Here is a 21,393-nt window from a genome sequence, read left to right as displayed (position 1 = left end):
TATCCGAGAAAGCGGCAAGACAAGATAAGGCAGCCAAAGCAGAAACCCATGGATAGCCAGACCTGCTCAGGGAGCTCAGAGAAGAGGGTGTCACGCCGCCGGGAAGGATTGGTGACGCTGGGGGCTGTGAAGGGCAGAGGACCACAGCTCCTCAGAAGATGCAACGCCGTGTGGCACGGTGCCGCGTGAGCACAGTAGCGCTCCCACGAGCCCACGCTAGTTCAGCATCGGTCGGTGACCTCAGGGGTATCTGCACCCACGATACACTTAATCCCAGATAATCTAGAGTTGACTAACACTATTTATTGTTAGGCCATGAAAACCCACTCTGAATCCCTGCACTGGCACTGACCTCTCCGTCCACTGAGTCATCGTTAACTCTCTCATTCTCACATGCAAAGCCAGGCACAGCTCCGCACCTGGATTCCCCTTCCCCATCCCTCCTTAATAACAACTCTTTCACAGCTCCTCTTCCCTCCCCTCTCCCTGTGCCTATGCTGGGCTACTTTTCAGCACAGTGAAGTCAGGACGACACATGATAAATATATGGGATTCCAGCAGTTTAATACTTCCCAAAACTCACTACTTCTGCACTGCTCTCAAATTTATGCCTAGTTAAATACTTAAAGAGAACTCAATTGCTTTTTAGGTGCTTCATCCACTCAAACCCCAGGCTCTTTTACGTATCTAGTGATATGGAAGGATTTAGGGGCCAAATTTATGCAAATATTTTTGAAAGCCACAATCAGTATTTATATTTGAAGTACTTAACATCCTGAAATTATCATCATCACCCTGTTTTCCTAAGGCACCTTGGTTCCCTGCCTCTTCCCTGTAGTGGCCTTTTAAATTGTACGTTCCTCGGGGCAGGCTCTGCTTTATCACGTCTCTCCTGCGAGGTGCCAAAATGACCATTAACACCTAAAAGAACTAAAAAGACATGACGTCCTGTCTACTGATGTTGTACCGTTTCTTTTTGTGGACGCTGTTTGCTGCAATGTCCGATTTCTGTGCGTGTGGGAGGTCTACCTGTTGAGATGTCTATATGCCTGCATTACAACCTGGTAGTTGCTGTCATGGTCTATGGCTTGTGCCCTTTGGTTTACCACTCTGCACTTCTATTTGCTTATCAGGTTAGCGACACACTGAAATGCTCTGTTACAAAAGTTGTCATTTCCTTTTAGTGGGTCCTTGAAAACTTACTCAGCGGTTTCATTTCCATCCACAGCTTTCCAATTCTACTAAACTTTCTCCCCTCCAAGCTCCTCAAAAATAAAAGTGAGAGAATTCTGCTGAAGGCATCTGGAAAGGGGTATTTTGATGGAGACCAGATATCCCTCATCACTAGTGGTCCAACAATCTCCAGCTGAAAAATTTAGCAGGGTGACCAATTCATCGGGAATTAGGGGGCATTACGTTGTTTAACAAAAAGGGCGATGAGCCAAAAAGAGCTTCTTTTACCTGATAATGGAGCTGCAGTTGCTCCTAGGATACTTCATACTGCTGGCTTAAAAATGAGTGACTGTTCCCTGGACCGTTCGCATCTTGGCACACAATTTCTAGCTGATTGTGATTCTAAACAGTGTACGGGATCCGTAAGTGTGCTTAGTCAGCCTGGCCAGCCACCTGAGAGCCATGAGCAATGTCCCCTTTACGACTGCTCACATTTACTTAAAGAGAAAAGATTAAAAAAGGGCAAAAAACCCCATTCCTCTTGATTCCCAGAGACAATATCGCTGCTCAGATCTTCCTCCAGTCTGGAAGCGGCCAGACCACCAGACTCTCTGAAAGCAGATGCGCCTCCAGAAGCAGTGAGCGATGGCTTGTGAAGGGTGAGATACACACTGGCCTCTCCAACTTGCAGATCTGATGCAGAATTGCTGGTTGAAAAAGCCAGCATTTTGCTGGAGGACGGATTAGATAAGTAGCCACCAACCTTCCTGACTTTACATACCGAAACCTTAACATGACTGAAACGCTAAGAGGGGAACCAAGGAAGAAGAGCTCTGGGAGCTGCTGGCAGGTACGAGACGATGGTGGGTCCTCACAAGTCCCTGCTGCTCTCTGGTGCAACAGGCCAGGCTACCCTCTCTGAGCTACAGTCCTCTAATTTCTGTACAAAATAACCGGCATCTCCGGTAAGCAAAACAGTAAGTACTCAGGAAAGAGAAAGCAAGACGGAGTCATCCTTTCAAGGCTAACCTCGGAAGAGCCTTGCAACCCCGGTGAAATCCCACCACAGACGCAACGCCGTGCTGCGCTGACAGGCCTTCCCTGGCTCTGCTGCTGGGGTCGGCCTGGAGAACATGAATTTTGCAAAAGCAACAGGGCAGCCCGAAAGCTGAATTACCTTTTCTGGAATATAGATCCCAGGCAATGCACTCCTGCGGACGTTTTCAGCTCACCCAGTCAACCGCTGCCTCCCAGGCAAAGCATCAGAAGAGCGAGATTTGCTCCGGCTGGACCGACCGACAGCTGCCGATTGAGCAAGTCCTTTCGGATGGGCCAGGGTAAGCAGGGGTCTGCTTCACTGGCTGCTGTAAGCAATAGCTCCTATGTAAGGCAATAATCCGTGGTCGAAATCGGAGGTTGTTGTTAAGCAATGCAGTTTGTACTTAGGCTGATGTCCTTAATGGCGAGCGTCTCACGTGCGTCATGTTTTCAGGCTCTGGCCCCAACCAGTGGTCTAAACCGTCTGCTTAATTTTCCTTATCGTCTGGAAGCGAGCGATGCCCTATCCTTCCCTGACCCTGGGAAAGAGGAAGGTATTTGCTTGTAGAAGGAGCTCTTTGCCTGGATCCTGCTGGAGAGATAACCCCGTGTTCAAACACCGATGAGAAAAACAGGCAGGTTCCCGACTGTTTTCTTAGGCTGGGGTATGTCTTGCCTGAAATGGTCTTGTGGCTTTCTCTTTTAAGCACGGCTGCACAGGCTATCTCTCTCCCCTCTTATTTCCAGCCATCTAGCATCCCTGCCAAAAGCACAGTGAAAAACAGCAATAGGCAAGTAACTAACTCGTAGTTTATTTTTTAAGGTAGTTTTGTTGCTGAAAACCAGGGGAAGAGAAAGCGCTATGTGGCTACTCCACTGTCAACTTAATCTGTCACCTGTAGCTTAGGAGCCTTTGCACTTGCTGCTAATTCCTCTTAAGATGAGTTGCTACAAGACTGTTTCTGCACGTTAACTAACGTCTTCTCGGATTTTGCTCCAAGTATTCTCAGCAAACAGCATTGTGAGATGGGCTGGATATAGCAAAGCTAGCACATTACAATGTAACTTGTTATTCTGAACACTTACTACAATAATGGCCGGTAATGACAATTGATTACTCCTGAGATGCCCCTGCATTAATACTTTGCCTGGACTGTGCTGCTTTCTCTGATATTCACCCAAACTGGTGGAATAACATTCAATAAGAAACATCACCACTGAGCAGCTGCTTGCAAATTCTCATCGAAAGCCTGTTGATTTTTGTGAGTTTTCCACTAACTTTGGAAAGGCTCCGGATTTGCCTTGTGCTCTTAGGAAACAAACTTGGAAAAAGGGGCTGGGTGAGTATCCAGGCTGATGTGATCAAGCAGAAAGTGGAAAATCTGGACAAACCGAACTATGACTTTTGATGAGCAGCACAAATACCACATTTGGAAGCAGAGGTGCGGAGGGCAACTCTGTGCACAAAGACTCAGAAAGCAAAGGAGGGAATTTTTTTCCTAGGCTTCTAGCAAGGTTTCCTTTCACTGCAAGGAAAGCGTTCTAGATATCTCTGTACAGAGCCAACAAACAAACCCAGCCGGTTTATTCAAGCATTTAGCTGTCTGATGGTACCGTTGCTTCCAATTTTGTACACGAAACCATTTCTAATGCTACTAGAAGGTGAATGCTACACATACACCTACGGAGGCCCTTTTTGCTGACATGAAGCTAAGTAGCACGGAGGCTGGGACCACTCCTCTTCATCATCACAAGTCTGAACAAAGGAGTGGTGTATGTGCGCTGTTTTTAAAGGAAGAACTTTCAGCATGTTTGTGATAATCAGGATCCGTGGCTTAAACTGCTGAGTTCAGGGTACAAAATGGTCTGAGCCACTCTAGCCAGCTGTGACCCGAAGATCACCGTGGGTAGCGCGCGCTGAATGTAACTGGTATCGTGAGATACCCATCACGCTCTGAGTTCTAAGACAAACCACGTAAAATTTCTTTGCACATCTACGGTAACAGCTAATGATTATTTTTTTCTTTGAACTTCGTCCAAAGTTCATCTCTAAAACAAACTTTAGTCAAACTGCGCGTATTGACTCCTCAGCAGAATAAACATGCCGAATCTCTAATAATGCTTTATCACTCGTTCTACCTTATTTTAACTTGCTTGTTAACCAGAAGAATAAAACCCAGCGAAATAAACAGGCTTTACTCAGTATTTATTTTTCTGGTGCCTCTATCAAAAACTCTGAAGGACAAAAGCAACTCTGGTCTGATTGTTTTCAGAGTAAGCCGACTCCTCTTCTTGCTTTAAACCCTAACTGAAGGTAAAATTAAAATCCAGGCTGTTGTCTGGGTTGTAACACTCGGCCTCCCCGACTTGAACTGCCGGTAGTAAAAGTTTACATGGAGGGGGAAAAATCTGAGTAGCGGGGCTGGGATTTTCAGAGGGGTTTAAAAACGGGCTACGGAGACTGGAGGGGTGAGAGGAGGGAGGGGGCTGGAGCCCCAGGCGAAATCTCAGTAACCTAACGTGCAGGTCTGACAGTCATCGACCTGATCCCCAAGTATGACTTGGTTTATTGAGCGGCTGTAGAAGTAAAGTAGAAAGAAGTATAAAAAGCAAATATACACTTATTAAAAATTGTGTAATGTTTTTATTATACTAACCATAACAATTCTTGTCACAGTTGGACACGTTAGAAAACCTACTGTGATGGCCGTTAGATTTTTTTGGTAGTCCCGTGCACGTGACCATACCTGTTAACCCATGAATGGTGCACCTACCAGGAACTATGTGATGAGCACCCTGGTATTTTCTGTGTGTTTATTATTTTAGTACTCCACCAACCCTGCTGTTCACAGTCATACCTGGCTTCCAAAAAAAAAAAAAAAAAAGAGAGAGAGAAAAAAGGGGGGGTAGGAGAGATATTGCCTCAAAAAGAAAAAGCCAAACAATGTGATGGTAAAAAAAAGAAAGGCATTTTTGGATTACTCTATTTGCTTCGTACCTTTTCCTTTTTGTGCCTTTAAGGTTTGTGTCTTCAAGCTCCTATCTACAAACCCACAGGCTAGAAACTTAATTAAAAAAAAATAAACCTGAGTTTCTTGCATAATTGTATGAGTCCAGAAGCTACAGCTTTAAGAAAGGCACCAAATGTTGTAAAGTTCACAATTAAATCACACACAACTTGGCAACCAACTGATGGAAAAAGAGGTGGAAAATGAACAGTAATTAAATAAACAATTGGTAGCCCAATTTTTTGACAGTTGAGAGGGAACCTTGCCGTCAATCCCTGCTCACATTGAGAACACCAGAATCCTCCAGATGATAAAACTGTGCATTACTGCCCAATTACGACGCGTCCCTGAGTTACTCATCATGACTGCTTTACGGATTTAGTTTCACAACAGAATAGTGAGTTCATCGCGGTTTCCTGAAGCATCTGCAGAGATAATGCAAACACTTTTCTTCCCAACTTGTGAACATTTTGAAGAAATAAAGCGATGTGAGAGGCTATTAAAAAAAAAAATTGGTTTTGCATTGCATCAAACCCTGGCTTTCTGTGAGAGCTCATGCAAATCCCACAGCGTCCAGGACATGTCCCACTGCTTTAGCAATGGTGGCTCTGATAGAAAGGCGAGGTTTTAAGTATTTCTGAGACTCTGGAGACTTTCAGAAGCCGGAGACGCACAGGGGGTGCATGCCATGCCTGTAACTTAAGCTAGTTTATTGCAGATAAGCACTGATCCCGCATGGGTTGGCTGCTTGGGTTTGGGCAGCCCCCAGCAGCCCATTGTGCTGTGGCTGGAAACTGGGGGGGGGGGGGGGGGGGGGAGTGTACGATGATGGCCCCCGAGCTGCCCTCCCACGCGGACCCAGAAATGTACGTGGGTCTGCGTGAGTGAGGAGCCTTCCCTTCTCCGGTATTTTGATCCTAACAGTAAAATTCCCGTTTATTTGCCTTTCACGTCAACGGGCACCGCAGAAACGTTAAAATTCGTGATAATGTAACTTCACTGCTTTGAACCTGCCTATAAAACTTTCGCCACGGTTTTTTTCCTTTGGGAGGGGAATTAAACGAGGAAGGGAAAAGAGAAAAAAAAGAAAAAAAAAAAAAAAAAGGCAGGGGAATCTGATGCGCTGCCGTTCCCCGCTGCTCGCACGAAAGCAAATGGCAGCATCACCCGGCCCTGGAGTAGTAAGTTAATAAATAAATAAGCAAACCCCATTGCATGAACGGCAAGGCGGAAAGCGGCGGCGGCGAGGAGGGAAAAACCCTCCCCGGCCGCTCGGCGAGCGGCTGCGCTATTTCTGCGAGTAACATGGCAGGGCCGGCGATGCGCCGGGGAAGGAGGGGCGGGCGGCTCTTCCTGGGCTCCCGCGGGTGCCGCGGGCCCGGGCCCGGCGGCGCGCCCCGCCGTGCGGCACCAGCACAGCCCCGGCGGGGGGATGAGGGTGCCGGCCTTCCTCCCGCCCCGCCGCCGCGGCGGCGGCGGCTTCCTGCGCGCGCGCCCCCCCCCTCTCGCCTCCCGCCTCCCCCCCCCCCCTCCCGCGGCCCTGTTGCATCAACTTCCTGTGCGGAGCCCCTCGCGGCGGGGCCCCGCGCGGCTCCTCCCGCCCGCCCCAGCTTCCTGCGCGCGGCCCCGCGCCCGCCCGGCCGCGCGCCCGCCCCCGCCGAGCCCCGCGCGCCGACCGGCCGGGCGGGGGAGGGGAGGCGGCGAGGGGGGGGGTGTGTGTGTATGGGGGGGGGGGGGCGCGCGCCGGCCGAGCCCCCCCCCCCCCCCCTTCCCTCATCCGCGCACCCCCCGTCCCGTAGCGGCGGGGCGGCGGTGGCGGGGCGGTGCGGCCGCCCGGTGCCCCCCGCCGCCGCGGCCGGCGGCGCCGCTCCGGCAGAGTTTGGTGCCCTACTTCACTCTACTTTAGTTTCACTCACTTTACATCCGGGCTTTTTCCCTAGGCAATGGGGGCCGCAGCACACCCCGTTCCTTAGGCAAAGGGAAATAAATTCGCCGCACCGACACGTCAAGTAGTCCCCCTCAGGAGGAGCCGCCGAGCCCGCCCTCCCGCCCTCCCGGCTCCCCCCCTCCCCGGCCCGGGCCCGGCCGGCGGCGCCCCGCCGCCGTCGCGGGGTGGTGGTGGTGAGGGGGCATGGGTCCGCCGGTCCGGGCTCCCCCCCTTTCCTCCGCGGGTCTCAGGCGGCGGGCCGGGCCGGGCCGGGGCGGGCGGGGGCGCGCGCGGCGGCGTGTCGGGAGCGCGCCGCAGGCAGGCAGGCAAGGCAGGCAGGGAGGCCGGCGGCGGAGGGATCCCGGCGAGCGGTGCTGCGGCCGGGCCGGGTGAATGGGATTGAAGAAGAGTTCAGCTTCTCGGCTTGTTTTTGTGTCACAGTTTCTCTCCTCCTGCGCCTCTCCGGCTTCGTGCCTCCCTCCCCGCCCGCCCCCTCCTCCCCGCCGCAGGAGGAGCCCCCCGCGGAGAGGGGGAAGGAAAAGGACCCCACAGAGGCGAGAGCGAGCGAAGAGGAGGAGGAGGAGGAGAAGGGAGCAACCTACCATCTTCCACTCCCCGCTTAGCTTAAAGAAAGTGAGAGGAGGAGAGAGAGAGAGGCGCCCAGAAGAGGGGGACAGGGAGGCCCAGAGGAGCGGCGGCGCCGGCACCCTCCCCCTATGAAGAAGAGTCCTCCCCCTCACAGAGAGGTCCTGCCAGGGGGACCCCGGCCGGCCCGCAGCAGCACCGCCGCCGCCAGCAGGGTGTAGTATCCCACCTTTCGGATTCGCCTCCTCCTCCTCCTCCTCCTCCTCCTCCCTGCCCCCCCCGCCCCCCGGGCGCCGTCCCCCCCCTCCCCCCCGCGCCCCCCCCCCCGCCGCCGCGGGGCTGGGGGCGTCGAGGATGGCGGCGGCTCGCCCCGCACTCTCCGGCCAACTTGGCGATGAGGAGCAGCAACTTCGCGGCGGCCCCCGGCCCCTCCCTCGGGGAGGGTGGGGGGGAAGAGCGGAGCGTCCCGGGGCGCCGCCGCGGCCCCCCGGCCTCCCCGGCGGGCGCCGGCAGAAGTTTGCGAGCGGGAGCGGGAGAGGTGGAGGAGGGTGACACTTGGGGTAAAAGGAGGAGGTGACACATTGGGGTTGGGGGGAGGAGCAGGGGAAGGAGATGACACATTGCACTGGGGATGGGGTGGGGGAGGGAGGCTTATCCCCTCCCCTCCGGTTTCCTTCAGGATGATTATTTCCAGGCCCTTTTCTCTCGGTCGGGTCCTTCGCCGCGATGCTGTCGGGGAAGTTTTATTATTATCTGGGAAATGATGCCGCTTTCGGTGATGGATAATTCGTAGTAAAGCCGCTGCTGCGGATTTTTTTTTTTTTTTTTTTTTTTTTTTCCTTCTCTCTCCTCCTTCCTTTCATTCGTCTTTGTGGCCCGAGCAGCGCCGGGAAAATTCCGTTTCTTCTGCAACTTGTTATTCTGGAGCCGGGCCTGCCCCCCTCGCCCTGGGGCTGCCCTTCCCGCACAGGTACGGAGCTCGGGGCCGGGGTGCCGCCGGGGTTTCCCACTCCTGCTCCGGCACGGCTGCCGGCATTGGGGACGACTACTTCTTTATTTTTATTTTTTCCCTCCCTCCTGCGTCTGTGTAGGTGGAGTGGGGCTCTATGTGGGACTCTGCCATTTGGTGTAGTCCTCTTGTGCATGCTCCTTTCTTCGCTTGCCTTTCTGCGGGTTTTTTTTTTCTTGTGGTGGTGTGTGTTTTGTTTTTTCTTTTCTTTATTATTCTGAGCTTCACTGTCGCTAGAGCTTTTCCCCCAGCCACCTCTGCAGTTTGGAGGGTGCTGACGGGATTGTACGCCGAGGTTTTTAGGTGAATTCTTATTGGATTAATGCATGGAGCTCTTCATTCAACTTCTTCTCAAGTGTCAGAAAATGAGGCTATGAACAGATGTGTTTCAATATGGAGAGATTTCCAAGTTCCTAATTCTTGGGGGTGGAGGAAAGAGTGCCATTGGAGAGTGGCTTTTGTTTTCGATTGGTGAACAAATGTCATCACATTTCAGTCACGTGCTGTAATATTCTTTGTTCAGCTATCAAAGTATGATATCTGCTACACCTGTTCCTACTTTTTAATTGTAAGTAACGGTGATTGCCTGCAAATCTTACAATTGTGGATAGGAGCACTTCCCCTCTTTCTCCCCCTCCTATCCCCTGGATGTTTGTTTGGGCCCAAGCGCCGAGCTTGACAATGAACTTTTGTTCACTGTGGAGACTGCATGTAAAAAGGTCCCACTGGGGGTAATAACTTGCGTGTCACGAGAAAGTTGTGTACTGTGATGTACAATAGGTCTGAGCGTGGAAAAATCAGGTGGGGACGTGCGCTCAGGACTCTCCTAAGGGATAGGCTCCTTTGGGCCAGTGAAGTTTTCTTAACTAGATATGCTGTTGCTTGTTATCAGCTTGAAGGACAGATACTCCTGTAACCCCATATTGATAGGTAGATACATCTTTTTTGCTTAGCTGTAGATTTTCAGGTATCAGAAATAAAAAGGATTTGGGCTGTCTGTTTACTCCCCCCGGCCCCCCCCCCCCCCCCCCTTCATTGTGCTCACTTCTAACAATGAAGACACCTGCTTAGTTTCAGTTTTGTAAGTCAGCTTCCTCTGGCTTTCCTGTGCTTGCCTGGAGCTAGCTCGTGAGGCTGGATATGCTACATAACGGGGGAATGTTTAACTTAGATGAAAAGAGGCTTATTTTGGGGCTTAATTTGTGAAGAAAATAACATGCTTTTCAAAGCCTTGGGAAAAAAAAAAAACCAACCACCCTAGAAATCTGAAATTTGTGACTACTACCCGGTTAAGGTGTGATGCTAAAACTTTTATATTAAGCTTGTTAGTGATTGTGTATAATGTAACTTCATCGTTTATATTCAAATAGTGACATTAAATTACTAGTAAGAACAGCATCTTGAAAGAAAGAAAGAAACAAAAAAAATGTGCATAACTACCCATATTAGTTGGAGAAGTTAATTACCACACTTTAGTAGAAAGATCACAGGCTTTGGGAATTTTGTTTATATCTGGGCATGTTTCACAATAGCCGAATGAAGCTGTTTCTTTGGGGGCATTTTTATTATTATTTTCTAGAAAGGAATTCTGTAGCTCAGTAAATGAAACTTTAAAACTGTATTTAAAAAAATAGGTGAAGTGCTTCTCGCATGTTTTTAAACCTCTCAACCTTACTGTGGTAGAGAAATTAGATTATTTTGTGATAGTTACATCAGCTAGAAGTTTGAGTGGATACAGAGGGAGTATGAAGCAACCTCTTTATCCATTGATTTCATATTGCATAGTAGCATGTACAGAGTGTCGCTTCAAGGTCTTAAGAGATGGCTTGTCCAGCAGAAGGTGGGTGCTTGCTCACCCAGTACTTAACCACCAGATGGATGTCAGCTGTGTCATACCCCCAGTTTTTAGCCATACTGACCTGAGCGACAAGAAACTCGGAGTGGATCCCATTACAGGTTTTGGTGATATTTCAGTTAACTAACAAAGCTAACATGGTGTATAGTTCAAAATGTTGCGTTAAGGAGTATTTTGTTATTGATAATTATTTTACCATTAGTCGTTGTAAGATTTCTACCTGAAAGCTTTTAATCTTTGCTCTTCTCTGTGTGCATCCTGAACTGGATTTGTTGTGAGGCGGAAGAAGGCAGCTGAAAGTGGTTTTCTTCCTTTAGGGAATGAAAATACAAAACTTTCCTTCAAAGAACTTAAAGCAAAAGTAGGACACTGAAACTTATGCTGCTCAGAGAAAAATGCTGTTGTGTTTTCCAACTTCAACAGTAAGATCTCTGCTTTCAGTTTAGGTTTTGTAAAGATCTCTCTTCACCCTAGGCCATTCAGCTTCAGCTATGTTTAAGCATTGGGCCTAAATAGTTCTTACTCCAACTTTACTTCTCTTTTTTAGAGATGAGGTTTTGAATGTGTCTGTTAAATGTCACTGTAGAAATTATAATTTAAAAAATATATATATGAAAAAAAATCCTTGGACCAGATCTGTACAAAGGAGACAATTTTTATGCGTTTTTGTGGGGTGTTTTTCTTTTTTTTTTTCCTTCTTTTAGGAAAATAAAATGTATTTTAATGACACCTTAGAAAGTTGTGAAATTCTGTGTGCAGTTGGAAAGCTTTAATCGTGAGCCTGGCTATCACTTGGGTTGTTCGTGCACTTTGGTTATAATGGTCATAATTGTGTATGAACACATCGTAGCTTTTCAGTTCCTTTATACTTAGTCTCAGAGCCCTGAAGAACTTTATTCAGTCAAATGAATTGATACTACTGGAATTTGTTTACAACAGAGATTTCTCTTTCATTTCAATACCAGTTTGTAAGTACGTTGATAGACTTGTCTTATTTCGTGTGTTATGGGCATTTTGCGCTGGTACCAGAAACTCAAGATGAACATCATGTGAGAAACACATGTTGGTGACTTAACCTTTTTACTATTGTTTCGGGTTTGTTGTTTGTTGGTTTTGCTTGTTTAAAAGCTTCCAGAAAGAACTTCACAGTGTGATAGGGCTTTGCTTTTCGGGGGGCCATTGCACGGTGATGTGAGCTGTAAAGCAGACTAGCCTTCAGGAGAGGCTCCTTGTGTAGAAGGAGCAGCGCTAAAAACCTATTATTAAGCTCCTAATAGTATTTCTTTACTGTCCCCTTCACCCTTTATGCTCACAACTGTGCAGTCACATGCGTAGCTGTGTACTAGAAGTGTAAGACTCCACAAAAGGCCTGGCTCCTGTACGTTCGTGAATTGCCCTTGTTCAATTATTCTGTGCCAGAAAGCAGCTCACATCCTGTTTCTGATGTATTTTAACTGCACAAAGGTTATTTAGGAACAAACCATATACTGGAAAGGTGGGGCAGCGCGCAGAAGGGTTTTGAGATGTCTGCCGAATGCAAGGGGCAAGATACTTACTTCTGCACCCTGTAAATAGAGGGTGAACTGAAGGATAGTTTTTATAGGTATCTTACATTAATATTTCATGTTCAGTACAGCACAAAGCCAGTGTCTGGCTTGTGCTGGTGGTAGGAATATGCATTATGCAGGCAAAAAAGAAGTTTATTTACATTTGAGGGGGGAGGAACTTCATATTTTCTTATTTTCCTTTTCTTTTTTCTTATTGCAAATACAGTCTCATTTAAAAAAAAAAAAAAGCCCCTGTGTTTCTTCTGTAAGTTTTAAATAATTTATGGCTCCTGCACCTTACGAAGTTCCTCACTGAATTAAAACGGATAAAGTACAATTTTAAGTTTGTTTGGCTCTGCTTTTGTTATGGCAAAACCTCACAAAAGCAAAGTGATGGTGTAGATATAGAATGGCTATAAAATGTACAAAAATCAAAAGAGTTTTTAAAAATGTGCTTAGTGCTGAGGAAAGGTGCACTTGCATGACAGTCAGACTTTACAATTAGAATCACCTGTCCTTAAAATAATTCTTAAAGCTGTAGAAGGTTCTGAAAGGTCCTTTCCTTCTGTCTGAGAGGATTGCCGTGCCTACTGCCCTAACAAAGCCCCAACTTTACCATGGAATCTTTTGTTTTAATACTTTGATCATCCCAGGCCTTTGAGGAAAGAATGCACTACTTGGTATAGGCTTCTCTGCAGCATTTATTTTCTGCTCTACTGTTTACATCATTTTAATTTCTCTGTTGGAATTGTCAAGTACCCTGTGCCTTAAAAGCTCTTTTCCTAGATGATTTGACCAATTATTCGTTCCCTCTTACCTGAGATTTCTTGTTCGCTGTCATTGCAAACACTCACCGTTTGATTAAAGATTGTATGCCTAAAGCATGCTTAAAAAAACCCACACCAGAAACTGCCCTCCCCCCCAAATACTACTGCCCCCCTAACCTAATGTTTGCTGTTACTGGTGGGAATGCATTTATAGATAGTACATAAGGATTGAGGCTCTGCTTAACGTGAGCTGTGTTGTAGGCCATGTTCACACAGCTTCTATGCTTTTTTAATGTCAGATTTCTTAAAATGTGTTTTTTCCAGATTCTGCCCTTCCACCTGACAGTACTGCGCCTGTAGGACAAAAGGGAACGTTACCAAGCCCACTTACTACAGAAATTGCGTTGTGTGCCTCTTAAGTGAGGGACTCCACCATTGCATGTGTAATTAGAAATATGTTTTGAAAATGTAACCGGTGTGTTTCTTGAACGGGAGTACAGACACGTGAATGGTTAAAACAAATGAGGGCAGATTTGCGCCTGTGACTCTAAGATGGCCTGTGCTTGGACTCGGTCTCCAGGCCTGCGAGAGTACTCTAGCAGAGCAGCCGAGCCTACGGTCGGTTCGGTTTCGTTGTTTCTGCCTGTGAAATGCAAGCTGTCAGTACGAAAGGGAGAAGGAACATTGATTCCTTCCCTTGTTCCCCTCCAACCCTGCAGATCCAAGCGTCGTTAACTATGTGGATCCTGAAGGCAGCGTAGTTGCAAACAGTTAATTGAAGAGATCAAGTGGTATCCTACTGAAGCTTTGAATTGTTTTAACAAAACTTCTGAGTAATCGCAATAATTATTTTCTGATAAGGCTGATAGTAACTATGGCAACAGCTGTCTTTGGCCTATGGACAGTACTCCTGTATTGACAAAACCTTTAGATGCTCCTGAGGCCTCTTGTCTCTATAGGGAAGTGCATTAGGATGTCTTTCAGGTGACTGAAGCGTCACCGTTTGTCTTTCTGTTGCAACGGGACGCTGTCTTTCTCTTGGGTCAGAGTCTTGGTCCTTTTTCTTTCGCATGTTTTTGCGGGTGCTGCCTGCTAGCCTGGAAATGCTGCAAAGACTGTCTTGTTCTACAAAGACTAGTGAAACATATAAGTACTTAGATGGAATTGTACATGCATATTATTGTTTTTTAATAATAATAATCCAGAGCTCAGGAAAAAGGGAGGGAAAAGAAGGGAGGACTTAGTCATTTTGATCCCTGGTTGTTTCCTTCCTCGATTAAAACCTTCTTAGAACAGACTGGTAGGGGGAGCTGCCCTTCCCTTTACTGAACTGAAGTACAGCATATTCTTCTCTGAGGCCTACGCTGAGATACAGCTATTTAATTTTCAGCTAAGCTCTGCTTCTTTTTGGAAGAGAGGCAAGCTCCTGCTTCAGTACATTGTAGAAATGGAGGAAAAGAGTAATTTGTTTCCAGATTATTAAATTCTGGACAGGGAGAATATGCCCCTCACCAAACATACTTTTCCTATTGATATTCAGAAGAACACTTTAATGTTAATAAATGTAGCAGTCTTCGGGGGGGGGTGGAATTCTCACTGCACTTTAGTATAAAGATGTTAAAAAGCTATGGCCCATTCTGTGTGTTTGAAACTAGCTACACTGCTGATTATTCTTTCGGAATTATTGGTTAGCTGATGAGTATTTTTACTGAAAGCTTTGTCCTCTTACCTTTAACATATGAGAACTGGATATCGATCCAGCTTACCTGATGATTACTAGCAGAGGTCTCCCTGTATGGTATGTGTATGTTGTTTGCTGGCCTGAGGAAGCGTGCAGTGTGGCCTACATCTGGTCTCATCTTCAGTAAGGATGTGGCTCGTGGCAACTACAGGCCCCAGTATGCAGTGCTGTGTTTTTATCAGGCTAGCTTGCCTGGATTGCGATATACTAATGCATCCTGGGACCTGTAGTTTTCATGAGCAGAAGTTGGAGATTTGGGGCGACAAGTGAAAGATGCTATAATATTCTAGAAACTGAGTCGTCGATACCTTATGCAGTTCTTAGTTGGTCAGCTTAAACCTGTGCCGCTATTACTGTGCAGCGGCACGTATTTTTATTTACAGTTTGTAGTTAGGTAGTGTGTTTAGGGAAAAGCAGTCGATGAAAGAAGTCTTCCAACTGCCTATGTGTTTTTGTACAAAGAATATATTAATAATTGCGCTAATACCTTGCTTCATCTGCGATTGCAAGTATCCTGTTTGATATTCTGGGAACTTCTAATCTTTCAAGGCAAGGTTATGGATGGATGCATCCGGCAGAAGGAAGATTCCGTTACAGGCGATATGGCTGCCATGTTCTCCTTTCAAACTGCCGCCCAACTGTCACAGTGGGTTTCTGTCAAAGTGAAAGGGGATTTGAACGGCTTTTTACCTGCCAAGATCTCGCTTCTCTGCTGTGTTTCTTGAGGCCGAGCGATGACGTAGCCGCCTTATGCAGCAGAGCAGGGGAGCTGGTTTGTGTTCCTGCTGTGGGGGTTAGTGACGTCATTGCTGGTTGCCAAGGAGACGCAGGGTCTCAAACTCAGGTATTGGCAGGTGCGACCAGAAGCAGAGCGCATCTGGCAGTTTTTGGCCGGTGTGTTTGAGCCCTGACCACCACGCTTGAACTCGCATCGAACTCGCGTCGAAGAAGGTGGAGTGTTTCCGGAGTAGGGGTAGAGGAATAGTAACTGTCAGAATGCTTATTTTTCTATATCCGTAAGAATTGTGTATTTTCATGCAAGACGTTAGCTAATAATGTTCAGGGGGATTTGCTAAAGTTAGTGTGGATGTTAATTTGATTTCAGTTAGGTCAGTAGCAAGTTTAGTAATGGCTGTAGTCTCGTGTGCCAGGTTTTGGATACTGCAGTTTTCTTAATTTTGAGGGGAGCAAACACTTAACTTTAACTGATCCCAGTCAATTTCTTTGTTCTTCAGTTTGTGTGAGATAATAATAAAAAAAGTTTTATATTTAAGTGCCAAAAAATATGAAATAAACCTTTTTGATGTTTTCAGAGAAAATAATTAGAGCTCCAGTCTTGCAAAAAGTCATGTGTATTTTACTTTAAGACCCTCAGAAGTCAGAGAGGATATCTGAATGCCTGAAATCGGAACCTATGTAAGTAGCAGTAGGATCAAGACCTCCAAACTTCTGATGTTGGAAAGTAGCTTCTTTGTATTCACCATAATTAGCTTATATCTAGGTCTGTGTTGCAAAATTCTTCTTTTAGTAAGTATCTGGAAATTCCACTCAATATAAATTTAGAGTTCATATTTGCTTCATAGGTGTGCAAGAAAATCCCAACAAAAAGTTGCTCTCTCCTTCACCTGTACAGATTACAAATATGACAGATATTTAGGTGGTAATAGCTTCTTTGAGGCAGGGAATGTATTTTGTCATCATTGTACATTGCTGACACTTCTGTTTAAAACTGATAGAAGAAGGTAAATCTATACAGAAATTCATCTAAAACCTTACATATGCTGTAACTGTAATAGAGTTTGTAAACAGTTAGTAATATAGTTTTCTTTAAGCGTTCCCAGCCCCTTCACAGCCCATGTGGAGCAAATTGCTGACAGGACACATGGTTAGCTGAAATAGTTACTGTTAGTATATTGACATGATTAGAAGGGCTGTCATTGTTGCCGTACAAGGATGAAATTCCCTTTCATTGACTGATTGGGCCTACACAACAGGCAGGAGAAGAAACCAAGATAAATCTATATGTAGTGGAAGGATGATGTGTCTTGTCCTTCAAAGGACGTTTTACCCTCTGTAGAGAGCCTGCGACAGCGCCCTTTGTAACGCTGCTGTATCAGGGTATTCTAGATAAGGAAGGTGGGTAATAGGGATGTACAAAAGGGTTTGATGCATACTTGTAAAGAAGAACTCTTCTTATCTTGTAAGAGCAAATGTGTCCTGATCTGGGAGGAAATCCTGGCCTTGCTCAAGTCGATGGGAAGCTTCCCAGTGAATTGAGAGTACCAGGATTTCATTCTTTTCCCCAAAAAAGGTAGTTTTAAGTGGATTTTGCAGGGCTGAAGTACTTGACAAAGTTTGAAGAATCTGTCATCTGTTTAAGATGCTGCTGCTGGCCCTTGGGGGATCTCGCGCCAGGTACTTTGTCTCCTAGTGTATTTGCTGTTCCTTTAAAAAGTGGATAATACTGAGCTCCTGTAATGCTTTGTGAGAACTTGGAATCTATTTATTCAGGGCTTTTGCTTAATTTGCTAACACGACAAAATTTTACATGAAAGCCATAAATTAGTCCTTGATATATCCAAGGAATGCTTTTTGTCTCTGTCTCTTCCTTCTTGCTGGTGTGACAAAACTGCCCCAATTGAGCTGTTCAGTCTGAAATTTGAATAGGCTGACTTGTGGTGGATTAAAAAACAAACCAACCAAACAAAGCCCCAACAAAAAACCAGCCCCCCCTCCCCCAACAAACCTTTTTCATAACTTTATAAAAGGACTACAATGGCCCATATTACTAATAACGAAGCTTTTTGCTAATTTGCATCTAGCTGGAGCTCAGATACCTTGCTATTTCACTGCTGCTTAGCTTGCAGAAATTATCTCTGATAAGCATCTTTATCATGTAAATCTATTGTTGTGTGTAGTATGAATTTGCTGTATTAAGGATGCTCTTGTCAGTGACCCCAAATGGAAAGGATGTGGCTACCTGAGCTTCCCTTATTACCCTTTCAGAGAGTACATTCTGGTCAGGAATAAATTGGGAAGCACTAGTAAGGTTTGTGCTGTTTCTGAACACCAGGTACCTGTCCTTGAGTCAACTGCAGTTCTTCTCCCAAGGAGGAATCTCGCCATACCCCTTACTTTGCATTCTCAGAGAATCCTGCTGGAATCAGTGGATTGGTTACCATTAAACTTGTTTCAGAATCAGAGACTTAGTTTCCATTTTGCACCTGCATTTTGGCATATTTCACCAGCTCTACTTTTCCTTTGAATTTCATGCTCTAAGTAAACATGGAAATCTCCCCCCCTTCACATAATTCTCATCCCTGTATGGCAATTTCTTCTTGGCGTAAAACTCGCAGTGTTTTCTCCCCCTTTACTCCTTGCAGGAATTATATTTGGGTGCCTGGCTGTTGATGCAGAACTCTAATAGATTGTGCAGTGTTTAATTTAATCAAACGGTTTTTCCTGTGATGATGAGCTGCAGTTTTTGCAGCCAGTCAAAACCTGATGTTGTTGCCCTGTTAAATGCATGCTCCAGGATAGTTGCTCACTCAAGTAACAGTATCTTCTCAGCTGCAGTGTTGATTAGTTCAGCATAGGTCTATGACTGTGTGAATAGGAGTACCTCAAGTTGTTGTTTTGCACTGACGTTGTCATTGCTACAAAATTGCATGAGCGAAAATACTGATCTTAGGTTTGCTCCTTCCTGATGTAAGATAAACATGTATGATTCCTCAACGGTTGGGACCTTCTTTCCGGTTTCTCTTTTCTAACGTAATCTACCCTTCCCTACCCATGATTGTTTTTATCCAGAAATGCTGATTTTTCCTTATGCCAAATATATTGTTAATATAATGGATGATTTCATCGTCATGTATATAAGCCGTCTTACTCTAAGGCTTTTGAAAACTTAAACTAAGGGTGGGGACAAGTATCTGTTAAATCCCTGTTTGTAATGTGTAGAAAGTACTATATATGAGACATGCCTGTATTTTTGTCTTGGGTATATCAGAAACTGCTGCAGCTTCTTCAGGAACTCTTGCATAATACGGGAAAGGTGGTAAATATGATCTGCATATTTTTTCCGTAATTTTTGCCATTTTCCCACATATGCAGGATACGTTTTAAGCCTTCAGCTATGCAACCTCCATTGTGTTACGATTAGATTTTGTTTTCTCTACATTGCTTCCCATGCTGTGGTCTTTGGTAGTCTAGTAGGTGGTAAGACGCATATGGGCTTCTTGGGGATCAGAAGTTGTATTAGAAGGGGCTTAAAATCAGGCAATAAACTTTCATGTATGTTTCTGGTCCTCATATGGCTTTTTTTCCCCCTTTATTGTGTAATAAACAGAGTCTCAATTGAAAGGAGCTGGGATTTTTCTCCAAGGGATTTTAAAAGGAAAAAAAAGCCATCCTTGAAACAGCAAGGAGAGGAATATGTAAGGACGATGTAATGAAAGGAGTGCATAAGAATTTCTCTGTGTGTGTGGAGAGAGATGTCTTTAAACACCTTTTCTAGCGCAATAATAAGACCATTAAAAATCTGGGCATTAATTTTTAGATAACAGAACTTGTTTAAAGAGTAACTTTGCAAAGAAGTTACGGTAATGATGGGCACTACACTGATACCACAGTAGTGCTGTGATTGTAAACATATCATTGTGAGTGTTGGTCTTGATGCTATCGTGACATAAGCAGTACTAGTTTAGTGCCCCGCGCCGTTTTGTCTCATCTTGGTGTCTGCTGTTATGGGAAGCCTTCCTGCCACGTGGTGGCTGTCTCCATCTCCTAGAACAGTGTTGGAGTGGGGCTGTTGTGTACGTGGGATCAGTAGGTCCCAGGAGGGCAGGTGGAGGATGTGATGATGTTGGTGTGAGGGGATGTGAAAGAGGATGTTACTGCCTGCTCCTCTGGGTGAAGGCCCTGGGGGATAGGTCCTGGCTCCTTGGGAATCAAAAATAATTTGAGGGAGAGAAAAAATTGACTGCCACCAGCAGCCTCCTTCAAACTGCCAATCCTTTTGTTTAGAAAGCGTAATCATGCCATGCTCCATGATACCCTTTCACTCTCTGTCAGCATTGTGAAAGTTGAAAATGGTATTGCCTTTCAGTTGGTTATAGTAGCCACTAAAAATGGATAAATCTACAGTTTGGTTTTCCTATTTTAAGTAAACAACTCAGTTAAAAATCTATGGCAATCAGTGCGAGTAAAAATGTTTTGGATGCTTTGTTTTTCTTGTAGCTGAAGTCTGCTTTCATTGTACAGCGGTCTTGCACTCAGCTTTTCTTCCATTAAATGCTAATTGTATACTTCCGTGATTCCATGTTAGATTGGTACAGTGATTCGGTGTTATGTTTATGTGATATAGCGTGTAAATCTTTTTACTTATATTGAATAATCATGGTATTGAGAAGAAAGGAACTTCTATTAAGTGTATGGTTACTTGAATTCTTCCTTTCAGATTAGTGACTACCATCAGTACTCCCACACTGAGTGTGACTACCCCAGCTACAAATACCATTCTCCAGATGCTACAGTTCCCATTTGTGTGCTTTTGAGGAGAAGAAAGAAAAGAAAAGGCTTTTAAGGGGTAAGGAGGGAGAATATAATAAAAGGGGAAGGGAAGACAGAATTTGAGGTTGATACCTGTGCCTATATATTTACAGGGAGCAGCGAGAGTGCCAGCTGACTGGAATGTAGGGGAAGGAAGATCAGAGCACATCAGTGAAATAATTTTGGAGTGCTTCCTGTTGACTTGTTAATACTGCATGGAATTTGGCCCAGGCAATCTGCTGTTGTGAATCAGCATAGTTTATTCACTTGAGTATAGGTGTGCCTGTTATTATTTGAGAATCTGCTCCACTTGAAAGATAACAGGTCAGTCTGGTAAGTAGTATTATTCCCATGTTTCAGATTAGAAACTGAGGCAGAGAGAAATTGATTTATTCTGCATTGCGGTAAATTTATTGGAGACTTTAAGCTAGGAACGAAGGCCCTCACTTGTGTGTTTAATCCAGTAAATTGCCTGCTTCTGTCAAGTCCTGAATGTTGCTACTTGGTAAACAAGAACGAGCCTAAAAATGATTTATTGATTAAGTATGGGTGGTGTACCAAAAAGTAGTGCTTGCCCCAAAGAAGGTGGGATTCTTGTAAAACTGGTTGTACAAAATAAATAGGGTACTTTGGTTTTGAAGTTTTTGATATATTTTTTTATTAGGTTGTCTTGGGTTGAAGGAAAAGTAGAGGTTTGAATGGGGATGGGAGACCTTCTGATGCATAGGGGAGATAATGATTAATAAATCTGAATTTGAAATCTGAGTTGCATAGGTAAGCGCTGGTGCCAAGAAACAGTCCTGAGTTAAGTTCTGCAGAACCTGAAAAAATATGGAAGAAAGATGGTGGTGGTGGTTGTTGCTGTTGAAATTTTTTTTTGCCCAGCTTTCTAGCTCCCTTGCATTATAGTACAATTAATACAAGAAATTGCATATTACCACGTAGGCGTGATTATGTTTTTACAGATACATGGGCACACATCCTAAATGTATCCAGAGGGCCAGAGTTAAGGTTAGTGCTTACATTTACCAAATTGAAACATCCCCAGAATGTACTTTCTCTATGACCAGTGTGTGAATGAGGTTCCAATATCTTTACTGCATAATGTCACTGTTTCTGTATCATACTTTCTAAGTCTGGTACAGAGGACTTAACATAGATAGTTGCGTGGAATGGTTCAATTCACAGCAAAA

General features: G+C 45.3%; 1 protein-coding gene across 10 annotated transcripts in view; it reads left to right on the top strand.

The window, feature by feature from the left end:
- The first annotated feature begins 7,475 nt into the window (after nt 1–7,475).
- PHF21A (PHD finger protein 21A) overlaps nt 7,476–21,393 on the top strand; it is a 132,244-nt gene continuing 118,326 nt past the window's right edge. For 2 of the 10 annotated variants that reach the window (XM_075152195.1, XM_075152186.1), the window contains exons 1-4: nt 8,104–8,701; nt 20,109–20,237; nt 20,314–20,524; nt 21,166–21,211. The gene's annotated coding sequence lies outside the window, so the exon portion shown is untranslated. Of the gene's footprint in view, nt 7,947–8,103; nt 8,702–20,108; nt 20,238–20,313; nt 20,534–21,165; nt 21,212–21,393 lie in introns of those variants that run through there. The other 8 variants (XM_075152189.1, XM_075152190.1, XM_075152188.1 and 5 more) reach the window with 8 other exon arrangements.

Source organism: Calonectris borealis, chromosome 5 (assembly GCF_964195595.1).
Source record: "Calonectris borealis chromosome 5, bCalBor7.hap1.2, whole genome shotgun sequence".
Taxonomy (NCBI): Eukaryota; Metazoa; Chordata; class Aves; order Procellariiformes; family Procellariidae; genus Calonectris; species Calonectris borealis.
Note: the sequence above shows the minus strand (reverse complement) of the source record. Positions and strands in the feature narration are given on the sequence as shown.